The 17768-nt window shown below is 41.2% G+C and overlaps 1 long non-coding RNA gene across 1 annotated transcript; it reads right to left on the minus strand.

Annotated features, from left to right (window-relative positions):
• Positions 1 to 7441: 7441 nt before the first annotated feature.
• LOC136378427 (uncharacterized) lies at positions 7442 to 17176 on the minus strand. Its single transcript, XR_010746614.1, has 4 exons — positions 17088 to 17176; positions 12018 to 12161; positions 10033 to 10288; positions 7442 to 7795 (listed from the first exon to the last, which is right to left on the minus strand). It is a non-coding gene; the product is annotated as an uncharacterized lncRNA (long non-coding RNA).
• Positions 17177 to 17768: the final 592 nt, after the last annotated feature.

The raw sequence follows: 17768 nt of genomic DNA on the forward strand, positions 1-17768 counted from the left end.
ATGTCACTATGTCATCATTTCTTATGGCTGAGTAGTATTCCATTGTATATATGTACCACCTCTTCTTTATCCAATCCTCTACTGAGCAACACTTTGGTTGTTTTCATGTATTGGCCACTGTGTATAATGAATAATGCTGCAATAAACATGGGGGTGCATTTGTCTTTATGTAACAATGTTTTTAAGTTTGGGGGGTAGATACCCAGTAGAGGGATTGCTGGGTCATATGGTAATTCTATTCTTAATTTTTTGAGGAACCACCATACTTTCTTTCATAATAGTTGAAATAATTTGCATTCCCACTTGCAGTGAATTAGGGTTAATTTTTCTCCACAGCCTCTCCAACACTTGTTATTACTTGTCTTGTTGATAATAGCCAATCTAACAGGTGTGAGGTGGTATCTCATTGTAGTTTTGATTTGCATTTCTCTAGCTAGTGAAGATGAGCATCTTTTCAAATATCTGTTGGCCATTTGTATGTCCTCTTGGGAGAAGTGTCTGTTCAGGTCCTCTCCCCCATTTTTTTTTTTTTGCATTTTTTCTGAAGCTGGAAACAGGGAGAGACAGTCAGACAGACTCCCGCATGCGCCCGACCGGGATCCACCCGGCACGCCCACCAGGGGCGACGCTCTGTCCACCAGGGGGCGATGCTCTGCCCATCCTGGGTGTCGCCATGTTGCGACCCTCCTGGGCGTCGCCATGTTGCGACCAGAGCCACTCTAGCGCCTGGGGCAGAGGCCACAGAGCCATCCCCAGCGCCCGGGCCATCTTTGCTCCAATGGAGCCTTAGCTGCGGGAGGGGAAGAGAGAGACAGAGAGGAAGGCGCAGCGGAGGGGTGGAGAAGCAGATGGGCGCTTCTCCTATGTGCCCTGGCCGGGAATCGAACCCGGGTCCTCCGCACGCTAGGCCGACGCTCTACCGCTGAGCCAACCGGCCAGGGCCCTCTCCCCCATTTTTTAACAGGATTGTTTGCTTGTTTTGTTGCTGAGTTTTGTGAGTTATTTATATATTTTGGATATTAACCTGTTATCATAGCTGTTGTTTGCAAATATCATCTCTCTTTTAATTGGCTGCCTGTTGGTTTTGTTGTCAGTTTTTTTGTGTTTTTTTGCTGTGTGGATGTTTTTTTGGTTTGATGTAGTCCCATTCACTTACTTTTGCCTTTACTTCCCTTGCCTTTGGGGTCAAATTCATAAAATTGTTCTCTACAGCCAAGGTCCATGAGTTTAGTACCTATGCTTTCTTCTATGTAACTTATTGTTTCAGATCTTATATAAATATACATTTGATTTTACACTTTTCAATTAAATTTTTACAGAAAGAATCTAATGATCCCCAGAAATCTTGCCATTTTTACTATGACAAAAATAGGTGGCAGAAATTTTCCAACCCAAAAGCCATCTAAAATGACTAACCTGAAGAATCCATCTAATTCTTCTATAGACAGAGAGATACACTCTTGAATAGGGAGCATCATTACTTGCTAAGTCCTTACCCGGTCCACCCCAATACAGTGCTCTTTAGCACTGGGTGGTTTGTGGCTAGGGGAGACAGGAGGGCTGTGCAGTGCATGGAGACATGCGATAAACAGTAACAACACTTAGTATTTTAGAGTTTATGAATCACTTTCTTATACATAATCACATTTGATATTCAAAACAAACTTATAGGTAGGCCAGGTGGCTCCATTTTACAGATGTGGTCACCAAGTCTCAGAGAACTCATGTGACTGGCTCAAGGTCATCTGTTAAGTGAATAATAGAGTCAAGTCTTCAAATTCCTAGTCCAGTACAATTCCATTAAGTAAAGTTATAAGAAGCTATGTGGAAGAATAATGAATGGTCCCACTTATGTCTCTGCCAGTTCTAACTTTTTACAATTCTATGGTAAGTGCCAAATCACTGATTTCAGAGAGAAAGGGAACTAGGATGATCAAAACAATTTCAAAGAAGATGTATGGAGTATGCAGAAGGGGTTTGGGAAAGAAAGGCAGAGACATTCAAGACTGATGGAATGACAGAGGGGGAAGAAAGTGTAGTGGATGGAAGGTGCAGCATCCTGAGGTTATCCTACAGGCAGCCACAGAAGGTCTGCATGAAGAAGAAATGGCAAATACGTACTGAATTGTAGACCATGCTCAGATGGCAGAGGCCTTGAATGGCAGCTCAAGAGTTTATTGGGAAGAAAGGGAAGAAGCACTGAAAGTTTGGAGTAGGAGAACAATGTCATAAAGATGACTTTTTATGAGGTTTAATCTAGTGGTGTGCAAGAAAAAGTAGCTATATGTTGTCAAAGAGTTGGGAGACCACAGCAATTGCCCAAGCATGAGGAAGAAACTAATACTGCTGAAGAGAGTAGTCAACAACCACAAGGATTTAATAATTCTCTGGTGAATTAGAAAAACCATTTTCAGATGTTCTAAAGTATTTAAATAAATCAGTCACAGCTGCTCACCCTTCCTGAGAAATAGCTCCAAATTAAACTTGGCTTTCAGCAAACTTGAAAAACAAAATTAAGCAATCATCTAAAATCTGGAACAATGCCCTGTACTTAATAGGTGCTCAATAAATTGTTCTTATAATTGTGATGAAAGTATTATCCAATTTAATTAAAAAAAAACAAATTTCTCTAGATATCCAGATTTTTAGGAATCAATATTTTTGTTGACATATGATTTATAAGGCTGCATTATTTCTTCTATGCATTTTAAATGTATAGATCTAGAGTAAATGAATGCTAAAATTGGAGGCCAGTAGAGGGTTGTTTTCCTTTATGAACTGAGTGACACTGAATAGGGTAGTAGCAGGAATAAAGGAATAAATGCAGTGATTTGAATTAAGTCTAGAACCTTTATCATAGAGAATTCCATAAAACTTTAGTATTTGCTAAGGGTCACAATTTCAATTAATTGAACCACATGACCTTAATATAAGTACAATCTATTATTCTTAGAGAGCCTTGGGTTTAAATGATGAACTAAGATAAATGAGCTTTTAGAGATGCCTAATTCTTTACTTCAGATTGTCACACTGGCTGGGTAAACTTGGTAAACAGGTTCTTCAACATCTCTGGGGCTCAGTTTTCTCACCTGGGAAATGAGGATAATAACAGCAGTGCTTGCCCTCACTGGTAAACTATACTAATGTTAGTCACTCTTGTGATTCATTCCTAGTCCCCTCTGTGCCCCTGCCTGTCTGCTGCCCTCACAATGTCTTCTGTTCAGCGCTTCATTCGCCCCTCCCCCATGTCAAAGGTTACCTCTCCTGAATTCCAACTCATCCCACTTAATGCTCTAATTTTGGCCATAACCTGCTGCCTTCTGAGATATTAATGAATGTCAATATACCTATTTACCAGCCTTTCCAGACACCTTGTTCACATTTTAACAGGACTTAAAAGCCTTAAGCCAAACAATGAAAATGATATTAATTTTAGGTTCTTCGGTTGGCTAGTGAGAAAAACTCTGGAAGGGAGAGATGGGAGGAGGACCTACAACATGCCTACACACGTAAGGCAGACTGCAGAGAGCTTCACTTCCTGGCCGTCTCTTAATGACTTCTTAATCAAAACTGGATGTGGCTGCTCCAGCCGTAAGCCAATATCCCCGCCAAAAGTCGGTCCTGTACATCAGGAGCTCTTTTAGGGTTAATAAGATATTCTGCCATACTTTTCACATTCAGCAAACATGAAGGATGCCTTCAGTGGGTTCAGCATCTATGCCTTTTCTAGGCTTTCTAGCAAAGGGCTGTGCCCTGGCATCTCAAGTTCCTGCTACAATAAAGGCCCACTGGGTCCCCCTTCCTGCATTTACAAACATGGCCATTTAATCCATAGCAGGGCTTCCAGCTGCTGGAGAAGAGAGCTGCCCACATCCCTGCGTGAAGGGCTCTTTCCACTCTTTCCACCAATTGTGGCACTTGTTTCCCTCAGCTCTGGTGCCTACCTACAGCTGTGCTTACTGAAGTGAGACTGTAATTTGCTACAGCATGCCCAAGTATTAATAGACAATTATTTATTGCAAATCTGAACCATTTATACTGCTTACTGGCTGACACAATGTAAAATTTTGATCCAAATGTTAATGTGTCCATGACATTGCATAATTCTGTTCCCTGCCATGGTTTTTCTCTTCTAAATGAATCAAATTTGCAGAACAAGGAAATGGCATTTTTAATGGATGAATGATTTACAGCCTCAAACTTATAAGGCTATTATTTGTGTAACTAAGGGAGAACTGACTAATTGCAATAATACAGCAAATTAGACAAATTTAGGATTGTACTGGAAATGAGTTCATAGGGAGAAAATGAAAATAACTTCACAAAGTTCTTAAAGGGTAACTGAATAAATCTCACTTTAGCTTTACAGGGCAATTGTGTTGGGGGGCAGGGGAAGAGATCACATACCTTTGAGTCCAAACAGACTTATAAATATTCAATTGAGTAGAACATAGATAAAAATTACCTCTTCATAAAGAACCATATGTGTTGGAGAGAGTGCTTCCAATTCTCCAAATGTGTACTGAAATTGCCTACACAAATGTTTTCAGCAGTTGGGCGAAAACAAAGAGCTTTATAGTTATGTGACTTAATGGAAAAGACACCAACTCCAGCATATTTACCTTCTTTTGTTGAGTGTACAACATAATGCCAGGAAGAATGATTTCCCAATGGAGATCTTCCATGATTTTTCAAAATAATGTACATCAGCAAAAATAATATTTATTTCTTTTGAGGTATTCCTCTTAGCCTGTTTATATCGATTCCTGTTATTCTGTTACCTTTGCCCACAGAGAGATTGTTAAGATAAAAAGCACCTCAACACACAGCTCTAATTAAATCTCTAAGAACTACTCTGGGATGTCTAAACACAAGGACATTCAAAGAAAAGATTTCTTCAGTATTTTAGTCCAAGTGGCTCCCATAAATTAACGATGAGATAAAGTGGATTTTGAGATATTCTAAAAATAATAGCAAAATATTTGTGTCCTTCCGAGTTATTTACAAAAATGGCCTTCTCAGCTCTAGAAGGCAGGGCCCACACCCTGCTGGCTAGAGCAAGCACTTGGTTTGCTTTCCTGCCCCCTGCCATCAGCCTTATTCCTTACAGTCTAACCTACACAATCTAGCTGGTCATCTTTCTAAACTGAGTCTTGTCTTGCTTCTCCCCTGCTGAAAACCATCCCCAGAATGGTCAGGATAAAGCACAAACACTGTGTCATGGTGCACTCGGTCTTTCTGAACCTCCCATCCGGCCCTTTCCTGTTGGTCCCCTCTGCCCTGCCCTCTCCCACAGAGGCTGCTCCCTCCACACGTGAACCACAAGCTTCTAACTTGTGATCCTTGAACAGGCCTTGTGCTCATCTCCAATTAGGAGTCCTTTGCACATCCCTGTTCCCTTTGCTTGTGATGTCCTCCCAACTCTCCTTTCTCGGTTGTCACTGATGCTTGGAGGTGGGGGGGGCATTTGGATGACATCTCTGGGGAGCCTTGGCTGAGCCTCTGAGCCCTCAGCTGCCCTGTGACCGCCATCATAGCATTTTCACAGCCAGTGAGAGTCTCGGTTCTTGGACTACATGCATTAGCTAGAAGCTTCTGGAGGGCATAACTTGTCTTCTTTACTGGACTTGGTCACAGAGTAAACACTTAGTATATATATGAGGAATAAATGAAGTATTTATTGAATAGCTACTTTGTGCCAGGGACTGAACAAGGCCCTGTAAAGAATACAAATTTGGTTTGCACATGCTCCCTTCTCTCAAAGAGAATCACTTACAATAAATTATCATAGCTTATAATTAAGTACATTAATTAAATAAGAAACCAAGAAATAACAAAGCAGAACACAATTAAGTGTCATAAGAAAGGCAAGACTTGCTATAGAGGTTCAGAAAACTGAGATTTATTCTTTAAAAATCAGTATCTTCTCTTTGTTTCTCTCCTACTCACTCTGAAATCAAGCACACCTGAAATTAAATCTTCATTCAATGGCTTATGAACAATGTGACCTTGGACAATTTAGTTTACCTAAGCCTCAATTTCCTTATCCATAAAATGAAGGTAATATTTACCTTACTGGGTGCTATAAAGATTAAGTAACATCATACAAAGTGGCTCAGCACTAACTTGAAACAGAAAAGGCTCAGCAAATGGTGCCAGGAATATTATTTCCAGAGGATATGCTACTAGTTCCCTGAGGCCTTCTCCACTGAACTTCGGCTTTTATTGTTCAGCATGTCGTATTTCACCTATTGGAAAGGTATCTTACAGTAGGAGCCTTATCTACATATGGCCAATAGCTTGTTTTCAAATTACAACACAATACATTCAGCTCCTTTCAAAACTGATTGTAAATTAATACTTGGGTCTTTTTGAAATTTTAAGGATTTAAGGATAGAAAATGTAACTTCCTTATACTCTGTAAGAGGTCAATAGCTTTTTTATTCATAATGGTGAAGATGTGAGAACAACCAAAAAGTGCTTTTGATAGAACATTGGATAAAGAAGATGTGGTACATAAATGCAATGGAATACTACTCAGCCATAAGAAATGATGACATATTGTCATTTATGACAACATGGATGGACCTTGAGAACATTATACAGAGTAAAATAAATAAATCAGAAAAAGCTAAGAACTGTATGATTTCACACATAGGTGAGATATAAAACTGAGACTCATGGACCTAGACAAAAGTGAAGTGGTTACCAGAGGGAGGGAGAAATGGGGGTGTGGGTGAGCCGTGGGGTAAGGGTGTAAAAAGGGACAAATATAAGGTGATGGAAAATGATTTGACTTTGAGTGATGGATATACAACATTATCCACAGTTCAAATGCTATAGAAAGGTTCACCTGAAACCTATGTACTCTTATTGATCAATGTCATCTGGTTAAATTTAGTTTTCTAAATAAAATTTTAAAAAACTTAAAAATATAATTTATTTGTTCAGCATGTATTTATTGAGTTCTTATATAACCTTCATCCCCTCCACAGACCTCTATCTAGAATGGAGAGATGTCAGGGGGGATGGAAAGCAGTAACCAACTGCATTGCAGCAAGTTAGACAACAGTGATGTAATGACTGGTTGAAATGGAATCAGACATTAGTATTAATTGTACTGCCTGTATCAGATTGAAGGACCAAACACCATTGCTATACTTACATGATAAATGAAGCCAAGATTACTGACTACCTTATCAATAGGGGACCTAGAGGTATATGGTGGTCAAGAATTTGGGTTGCAAATTTAGACAAACCTCTACAGCTTTGTGATTTTGTATAACTTAATATTTTTAAACACCAGATTCCTCAACTGTAGCAGGAAATGGCCTGCAGATGGAGGATAATAGGTGCCCTGACAACTCAATGAAGGCAGAAGAATTTATTAGTAGCCAGTGGAGCACCAAAGCACAAGCTCTCCAAAGTTAGATTTCTTACATCTTATAATACCTTTTACAATATCTATACAAGGGGTGCGTGATTCCTTTGTCTGAAGTCCTCCTCATGGCTCAAGGTGGGGCAGGGTAGTTTTGGCTGAGCAGCAAGGAGGAAGGGGTTTCCAGACTCCTGGCCCTATCTATTTACAGATCTTGTTTCTCTTGTAAGTATTGTGAGAGTCTCCAGGAGATCAGTTAGAAGTCTATAGAATGTGGATAAGCTTTAATGGCTGAGCCAGTCATTCCTGCAGGCCCCTTCTCCTGCATTCTTCTGGTTTCTCCCCTCTCACAACAATTTCACAGGCATTATAAAAGTGATTTTCGGAGATTACATTTGAGGTCAATTGAGATGATGCCTATAAAACACTTAATACAGTAAGAACTCAATACATGGCTATTTTTTGTTATCATTTTTTAAGAGAGATTATGGAATCTGTTAAATATGTTAAGGACGCCTATTTAAGAGAAGAAATTTTTACATTATTCTGACTCAACTGAATACCCAACCCATAATCATTAAACAGTGCAATCCTGCATTCCAACCAACTGACAAAGAATAGAGCATGTGTTAAGTACACATGCAAAGAACAAGATCAATAAACCCAAAGTCCTAACTAAATCAATGCAAACAGAAATCTCTCATTACTTATACAAATCAACTACGACCTACAGTTCATGTGCTATTGTTTAGTCTTACTTTTTTTGCTATAAAGCAAAATCAGAATGTGGAAATGTTTTAAAAATTAAAGAAGAAAGAAACACCTTTTCAACTCTAGCTCAGAGAAACCTAGAGAGCAGTTTGGCTTAGGCATCTGTATTTAGGATAAACCTCAAAATAGTTTTTTCTGCACTTTTTCTAATCTATACCCATGAAGACACACTGACAGGTTAAGAGAAAATACATCAGAGTTCAACCTGGGTCTCCATATGTGTCATAAAGCCTGTAGCACAATGATAAATATTATTTACATATCATTTAAATACCTTTGGAACAACACAGTTATTTTGCCCAACATATTTTGTGTTAAAGCTTTGAAATTTGTTCATTTTATCAGCTGCAAATATGACACAATTTTCTGATCCTGTTTAGATATTTCTTTACTTTTTAATACACAGAGCATCTAAAAATAGAAGTAGCCTAGCCACCGTCTTGACATAATAGGGGTTATGCCCCTTTTAACCCACTCTAGTTAGTTACTGATTTGATCAATAGGGGGGAAACTATTCATATTTAATATATTTGCTTTACTTTCACTTCCCATTCCAGAAGAAAAGCCATAAGCAGGAATATATTGGTTAAGAGACAGTTTTTAATTGTGTCCAATGAAAAAAGTCTTTAGGAGTTGCATAGGGCTATATCACTGATGTACATCAAGAGGAATTCAGATTTTATATTATTTGTTCTAAACCAGAACATTTTACTTATTATTCATAATACATGTTTAAAGCAGACACCAAAATGGCTCATTTGGAGCCTTTTTGTGCTCTCCTGCTAATGCACATTAACGCCAGTACACATTCTGTATTACAGATCCATAAAATACATTTGCATAATATTGAAATTATAATCCCAAATGTGTAGTAAAAACCTTTATGAAAAATTGTTACTGCTCAGCTACTATACAGTGGCTAATTTTTAATCTTCAGCCTCTCAGCTGAGAGTGAAGATGGGGTATTCTTTAAATAAAAATCTCAGGAGTAGAAGCCTGGAATTTAACTCTCCCTCTTTTAAGTAGGGTATTTTTATTTATTTATTTATTTATTAAAAATAATTTTATTTTTAATGGGGCGACATCAATAAATCAGGATATATATATTCAAAGATAACAACTCCAGGTTATCTTGTCATTCACTTATGTTGCATATCCATCACCCAAAGTCAGATTGTCCTCTGTCACCTTCTATCTAGTTCTTTTTGTGCCCCTCCCCCTCCCCCTTTCCCTCTCCCTCTCCCCCCTCCCCCGGTAACCACCACACTCTTATCAATGTCTCTTATTTTCACTTTTATGTCCCAAGGTAGGGTATTTTTAAATGAAGGATTATAACATCTAACATACTAAACAATTGCCTTCACCGTGACTCTGGCCTTTTGAAGACTGATGTCTTGACATTTTGAATTCGGTTGAGAAATATCTTTAATTTACTTTTCTTATGTCAGTAATGGGATGAGGCTTTCTCTTATGACCTCACCAGAGGGTCTCTTCCTAGTTAGTGAAAAAGATGTCTGGAAAAGAATCACTGAGGCTAAAGTGGCAAATACTTGAGCACATAACACCAATGGCTACTGTCTCCTGAGTGCCACCGCTGTGCTTAGTGCTGAGGTGAAACACAGAGGTTACACACTTGCCAGGGTCTCTCATCTCTTGGAGGCAGATGCATGTCTGTTAACTCCCATATTCCAACTGCTGCTTCCAACAATAGTGTCAAAGACAAATACTGATTCTTTAAATGATTCCACAACTGTGTTTTCAAACAATTTCCAGAGAGTTCTAGCTGATAATTTCCAGAACTAATGTCACTGAGGTACATTTCTATTAGGCTGGATCAACATAGACAAATAAAAGAAACCCCGAAGATTGAGCTGAACACTCACCTTGTGCCTGGTTTGACCCAGTCATAGAGTGGCCCTGCATTTCACTATCTATGGAGCTGGCCATCTCTTAGCCACTGTCCCCTCTTGCCTTTTCCCACGGTCCTAAGCAGAAGATTGCCCTTTGTGCAACCTCAGGGAAAGCCACTCAATTCACACTTATACTGTGAACAAATTGTGAAGCAAGAGCATGTTCTCTGATGCGCTCTCACCAGGCTCTACCTCCTTCTTTCTTTTCTGTCTCTTCTGAAATTTATAGCTGCAGGAAGGAAAAGAGAAAGCCAGAGTCAAACAGGCCTGTCCCCACTGGACGGCTGCCTTATAACTGGGGCTTCCTGACAAGCACCGAGAAAAAACTAGAAATAAGACAGAATTTATCCCCTAGTTTATTTGGGGAATTTTTGGCCTGGAAAAATACTTTTCTAATTTCTCTAGTTATTTGTTTTATTGTCATTTATTTAATTTTATTAAGCATTATATGCAAATTTAAAAGGTATAACAGCTCAGCCTAACCAGGTGTTTACGCAGTGGATAGAGCGTCAGACTGGGATGTGGAGGACCCAGATTTGAAACCCCGAGGTCTCCGGCTTGAGCATGGGCTCATCAGGCTTGAGCGTGGGCTCACTACCTTGAGCACAGGGTTGCTGACTTGAGTCTGGGATTATAGATGTGACCCCATGGTCGCTGGCTTAGGCCCAAAGGTCGCTGACTTTAAGCTCAAGGTCACTGGCTTGAGCCCAAGATCACTGGCTTGAGCAAGGGGTCACTCACTGTGCTGTAGCTCCTTGGTCAAGGCACATATAAGAAAGCAATCAATGAACAAGTAAGGTGCCGCAACGAAGAATTGATGCTTCTTATCTCTCTCCCTTCCTGTCTGTCTGTCCCTATCTTTCCCTCTCTCTGACTCTTTCCTGTCTCTGTCAAAACAAACAAACAAACAAACAAACATTGTTGCAATAAGTCACTAATTCACAGGTCATTTTGAAACTTGTAAATTATAGAATCCGATGTTTTAATTTTGGTAGATTTTGAAAACTTGCTCACAATAGCCATTTCGCCCATTTATACTCTTCGCTCCCCTATCCACCACTAGCCATGCACTGGCGTTATCCTTAGTTTAACCTTTAGATCAGGAGGTTCTGGTAAGCAATGACTAGGACATGACAGAAGATGGATTCAGAGAGCTGGACAGAGGCCTGGTTCAGTGGATGGCTGCTGGACTGATAGATAGCCTTTTCCCAGATATATGGCAGAATGAGAAAGACTAGGAAACTCTTGACGAGTCCCTTCTATTCATCTCAAACTACTTACTCTGAAATAAACCCAAACACATGGGTTTATTTCATATGAGTCTCCTGTCTATGGCTAAAAATCTCCAGGAGGTAAATTCCACAACCTTCTTTGGTAAACTATTTGGACTTGTCACAGCTCTTCTGAAGGTAAGGACATTTTTTCTTACATACAATATAAATCTTTTCTGCATACATCCACTTGTGAAAAACATGTGTTAACATTTCCCCAAAGCAATGAAAGTTCAACTAGCTAGACCACATGATGCTATAATTTGGGGGTTAAAGTATGTATCCTCCTTTTTTTAATAGCATACATCTTTTAAATCACTTTAGAAACCTTTAGTGCATACATGAGAAATGGCATGAGTGTTTTTATTTTATCTAGCATTTAACTTAGCCATGGGTTTTGTAGAGACTGTGTGCATGTGTGTGTGTGTGTACTTAAAATTTGGGTGTGTTCTCTTGCTTTTTTTCTTCTCTTATAATCACAAAATTATGATACTTTCTCATTAGATGCTGATTAACATATAGCTTTCTTAACACTTCCAATATCACTTCTGCTGAAGGAGACTGTATCTCTGAAGTTGAGAGGCTCATAGGTGATTTCTGAGTATTTCTTTTCTTTTCTTTTTTTTAATTCAGTAAGAGAAGGGAAAGCAGAGACAGATTCTTGCATGTACCCCAACTGGGATCTACCTGGCAAACCCTCTAGGGAGGGATGGTCTGCCCATCTGTAGCATTGCTCCATTGCTCGGCAACTGAGCTCTTCCTAGCACCTGAGGCAGAGGCCATGGAGCCACCCTCAGTGCCCGGGGCCAACTTGCTCCAATCAAGCCATGGCTGCAGGAAGGGGAGGGGAGGGGAGAGAGAGAGAGAGAGACAGACAGACAGAAGTGAGATAGGAGGTAGAAAAGCAGATGGGAGCTACTCTTGTGTGCCCTGACTGGGAATTGAACCTGGGACATCAACACACCAGGCCGACGCTCTACCACTAGCAAACCAGCCAGGGCGTGAGCATTTCTTTCTTTTTCTGTTTAGATACAATAATTGTTTTAGGAACATTTGGTATCAAAAAAATCCCAGCGTTGTGCAAATTAAAACATCTGCTTGTACTTTGACACCCTCATTCTTCAAAGGTTAGTTGGATTTGTGGTTGCTTTGTTCAACAAGAATGCTCTTAGAGCCCAAGGATGCACATTTAATTATTGGGAAGATATGTTTGACAGAGCTGTGGGGGAAAAAAATTACCCTTCATATTCAGACCAGCATTAACATTTTTATAGAACAAGATTGCCTGAGAGTCAAAGAAGGGAAAAACTCCAGGAAAATAAATATAAATCTATTTGCTCACTGGTCTCCTTTTTCTGATTTACAAGATGCCAACCAACGACTCTTTGCTCTGTTACCTAGAACTCATCAGTTTGCTCTCAATCTGGCATTTCTGATTTTTGCTGAGGTTAAAGACAGCAAAGTAAACTCTGCTTCCAGCAATAAATAACAGAGAGTGTTATTCTTTTCATTCAAGCAGGCTTTAGATCACGGCAGACAGCGACAACCAGGTGCATTTAGCTACATTTGTCATTGCCACAAAATGCAAAACATGTAAAGAATCTGCAGCACAGGGGTCTCTGTGCAGCCTTTTCCCACCTCAAATATCCTTCTATCCCTGGTTGTGGTTGAGCCTTTGTCACTAGGCACCACAAGGAAGGACTGAGGTGCCTGCAGCGATGGCAGCATTCCCTGATTGGTTTGTTTATTTGCACAGGTCATTGGTGCCAGGTAGCAGATTGTACACTTGAAGTCTTTCTGTATCTCCAGCCAAAGACTGGTAATCTCCCTGGGCAATGCCAAGATAACACATGTCAAGAGACAGCCGTGGCTAGTAAGCCAACTCATCATTCACTTTGTCCCACCGCTCCTCCTGGCCCAACACGTATTGCAGCCTTTTCATTGCCGTTCCAGAAGCCCACAGACCTTCACGGTTGGGCTGGGAGGGAAGGGAGAGGAGAAGGGGGAATGCATGCGGCAAGAGGGATTTGGCAAGGCAGGAACCAGCAGGTGAACAATGACTCATTTGGAAGCGTGCAGCTGGGTGTGTGTTATTTGCATATCAGAGACCCTTTGTTAAAGTGGCTCGCCCAGCTGTGTGGGCGCATCAGTGCGGGGGCTGGTGTGAGACAGGAGATGAATTCTCACAGAGAGCAGAGCTACTTCCTATCTAATTTGTGCACAAGTTGAGGGAAGGCGCTCTCATTGGGGACCCACTGAAGAAAAGCTGCGCGCTTCGGAGATTTATTTTCCTTCTGCCAAGTATATTATTTTCAAACTTGCCTTCTCAAGATCTTGCAAATTCCTTTGAAAAAATGATTTAACAACTTAATGAAAACAACAGTGAAACAAAAGCTGCGTTGATGAGGGACAGAGGTAAGGTTGGGTTTGAAATGAGGGACGAACCTTGTAACGAGGTGTGCAGCTTTGTATATTAAGCAATTTCTCTGTGGTGCTTTTCCAGATGTGATGGAATACATTTATTTTTGTGCTCATCTGAACTGAAATAATACAAATGAGATACTAAAAAGATACCATTACGTGCAGAAGTAGGCGAAGAATTTAGATCCCAATTCCGTAAGTTAACAGCTGTGCGTGAAGCAATTCGAAACCGCAGGTTGCCTGGGAACCTCTGTCAAGCTCATATGGACCAGGGATGATCTACGTGTGAATCCTGCATGTTGATAGTTCAAGTCTACTTTATTTCAGGCAAAAATAAATAGCTGGTAGTAAGAAGTCTGTCTCCACTGAAAGCCTGCAGTACAGCTGAATATGGCCCCTGCAGTACTGCAATAAAACGGGATGAGTTTTAAACTACCAGATGGTACCCTGTACAGTGCCTGAAATAAAATGGAGAATTAGAGTGCCCTAAGGTGTGCACAGGAAAGGCAATTACATGAAATAAATGGGCCTCGGGCCTACAGGATGCTCAAGTATGCTACACAGGAGACAAATAGTACATCTGGTGAACAGATTTTATCACACACTGGAAAGCCATAAAGCATGCCGTTGAATATCAGATCCCCGTCTCACAATGACATCTTACCTGTGTTGGTATTCAGTGCTGTTTATTTTAAAAGGTGCCGTAATCTCAATGATGTGTTTTAAAAGCCTCCTTAACATTGTTTTCTACTATGTACCATGTTTGGGGGGACAGATTGACACAAGGCAATGAGATTTTTTTTGTGTGTGTGTGTGTGTGGACAAATAGCCACTCTGGTTCCACAAGTTCTTGTTTTTCTTTCATTCATGTCACTGCTGATGTGATTTTAGTAATAGGATTATACTTGTCAGCACTCGCTGCTTGGGAAAATGCCAACAAATGTTTAATGCTAGTTCCCACATCTCCGTTTCATTGTCTGTACCCTCACTAGTTTCCCTCCCGCCCCGCCCCCCTTCTCTTAACGTTCAAAGAAAAGTGATGTTAGGTGTGTGTGTGTGTGGGGGGGGGGGGTCTGTTAGCAGAATTTGTTGGCACAGAGCCCTTTCTTATTTCTTCCTCCACAAATGCAAATCTGCTTTCTGTTCGAAAATTGTGTTGCTTATCTATTGTAAAAAAATACTGAGGAACACGGGACACTTCCTATTGTTTTAAGAGTTGCTATAATAAAATCTGCTCAGTACTTAAAGATGGTTTTAGCATCCCTCCTAGGATACATTCTAGCTTTGATAATTGGGTAATTGCATCCCCTCCCCCCAACAATAAATATTTTCAACCAATTAAGTTTAAAACTGTAATAAATTTTAAAGAATTACAGTCTAAAAATTCATACCCTAGATCCAGGATTAAGTATGAATATTTATCTTGAGCCACAGAGCAGTGCAGCCTGTTAATGTGCTTCTCTACCTTCCATGCAGCCGCCCGCTCCTGGCAGGTGCGGCTCCCACACGTGCCGGGCGTGAGCGGCAGGAGCGGAGGAAACCGGTGCCCTCACGGCCCACACGGTTCAGGAGACGCAGGCCTCTGCTTCCCCTTTCCATTCCTTCTTTGCTTCCAGACAGCATTATTCAACCATTCACTTGTTCATTTACTGATTTATTTGCTTGTTCCTTCATTTGCTCATTCGTTCATTTCAGTAAATTTTTTTTTAAAGATTTTATTTATCCATTTTAGAGAGGGGGGAGAGAGAGAGAGAGAGAGAGAGAGAGAGAGAGAGAAGGGGTTAGGAACAAGAAGTATCAATTCCCATATGTGCCTTGACCAGGCAACCCTGGGGTTTCAAACTGGTGACCTCAGCACTCCAGGTTGACACTTTATCCACTGTGCCACCACAGGCCAGGCCTGTTTAGTAACTAGAATGCACAATTAGACCCATGATTTGCATTGAGGCTAGGCGTGGAGGGGCACACGGGATCAACAAGGTGGCTGTTCACACAGAGCTCACCTTCCATTCCCTCTCATTGGTTCCACAAACCAGTGTTTCCAGATCAGTCTCCCAGGGCTCTATTGCAGGCCAGGTCCCCTGATGTGCAAAAGTTTATACTCTTAGTGCTTAATGGGCAACGAACTGCACTGGGAGCCAGGGCACTGACCACATTGTTCAGAGGTGTATTAAATGAGCAGGAGTTCACATTTCAAGCTCCAGCTCACGGCAGACACAAACTTCCCGTTCCCTCCTTCACAACATAGGAATTCGATCAGAGCCCCCAAAGCCAGTACTTGGGCAACAGTAATGCCTGGAGCCAACATCAAGGACAAAGGGACACCCTGGCACGGCTGAGGCTGAGTCTGGGAGAAGGGAAAAGAGCAGAAGGAACAGTGTAGCCTTAGCAGGACTGAAGGGCAGGGGAGTGAGTGCTAGAGGGAGAAAGAGGACCAAAAGGAGAGCTGTGGTGGGCACTGCTGGAGGCAAGGAGAGGATGGACCCAGGGCTCTGGGCGAGGGGCATCCCAAGGGCATCACCTTGTCTTTCCACCACCATTGTTCTCCTCACCTGCTGCAACCTTCACCCACATGGTCCCCTTCTGCTAAGCCAGCTGTTCTATCACGCTGCTCCCCAACCCGCAGGCCTGTTCTTTCCTGCTCCCCCCCTCTGCCTGCACCTCACAGTATAGCCATCTCTGTCCCATTCCCACCCAAGCACACGGTGGCTCTGGATGCCCAGGTACCTGTATGTCAGATGAAAGGTGACGAGAGAACAATGACTTGAAACACAAAAGCAGTGCTGTTAAATCTTCAGGAAGCACAGGCTGAGGTGTTGAATTCTATTAAGAACTCTACATTTAATGAGAATGTTATCTTGGTAGATAGAAAAGTTAGAAAAGCTTTAGCTTCTCTAAAGCTCTATTTAATTTCAAGATTTTCTGAGGACATCAACAGGAAAGTCGTTTTGAAAATTGGGGATTATGATACTGAAAGAAAATCAGAATTTAGTAACCTTTGCTCTTCAAAAAGCTTTCTCATATGGGGGGGGGCAGTTGAGGTTTACAAAGAGTTAACACCCCAAATTTGGAACTGAGCAGGGGTTAATAATATTAAATAATTATGTTATATTCTCTCTCAAATATTTCCAATGATTTTAAAGATTTTATAAAGGGAACTAATGTAATGCATTTAAGAGAATAGTCTATTTAAGCAAAGGACAGAAAAAGATGACTGGAAAGAAATTGCAGAGAATCTCTTTTGGGTCTGGATTCAGTTCTTACTGTATTCAGATTTCCCATCAATTCCTGATAAGCGGTACAGTAAAGTTGCAGGGGGATGAAAGAGATGATTACCTGTTTCTAGGAAGCCATGAGCATGTCGAGGCAAGTGTTCTTCCATGAAGTGTGTAAGTTTGTTTCAATGCTGTTTCACCAAGAGCAGGTTGGGACGCAGGTGGCTGACTGTTGCCCAATGCTCACTGCTGTGTCACTTGCCTGGAGGCCAGGTTAGCTAAAGGAGGGACTAGAGGATCCAAGGTTGTAGGGAACCACCCCACCATGGAAGCAACCCAAGCAGGTGTGGACAAAGGTGGTTTCCATGGTAGCTGTCACTAGGTGCTCTGCTAGGGAGGCTGTCTGGGACTTAGCAAACTGGATGCAAGATGTCAGCATCTCCATCCTGCACTCTAGCACCAGCCATCAGGGAGCCACACCAGCTCCACAGAACAAGGCTTTCTAGTATGAGGATAAAACAAGAGTATTATAACTCTAATGTTGTTCTCCAGCAGTGGAACCTTGGGCAAGCCATTTCACCTCTCTTTTATTATTGATTTTAATTTGTTGTGTTTATGTAGATACAAGTGTTCCACCAAATATATCTTCCTCCCTCCCCCCCCACCCCTGTGTTCTCCTTGAAACCCCCTTTGCCCCCTCCTCCCACCACCTTCTCCCCTTCCCTCCGTGATTTACTATCCTGCCCTCTATCTCTCTGTGTTATGTTTATATACTTTCACTGATGTCTTTCCTTTCTTTGAT

This window comes from Saccopteryx leptura, chromosome 7 (genome assembly GCF_036850995.1).
Source record: "Saccopteryx leptura isolate mSacLep1 chromosome 7, mSacLep1_pri_phased_curated, whole genome shotgun sequence".
Classification (NCBI taxonomy): domain Eukaryota; kingdom Metazoa; phylum Chordata; class Mammalia; order Chiroptera; family Emballonuridae; genus Saccopteryx; species Saccopteryx leptura.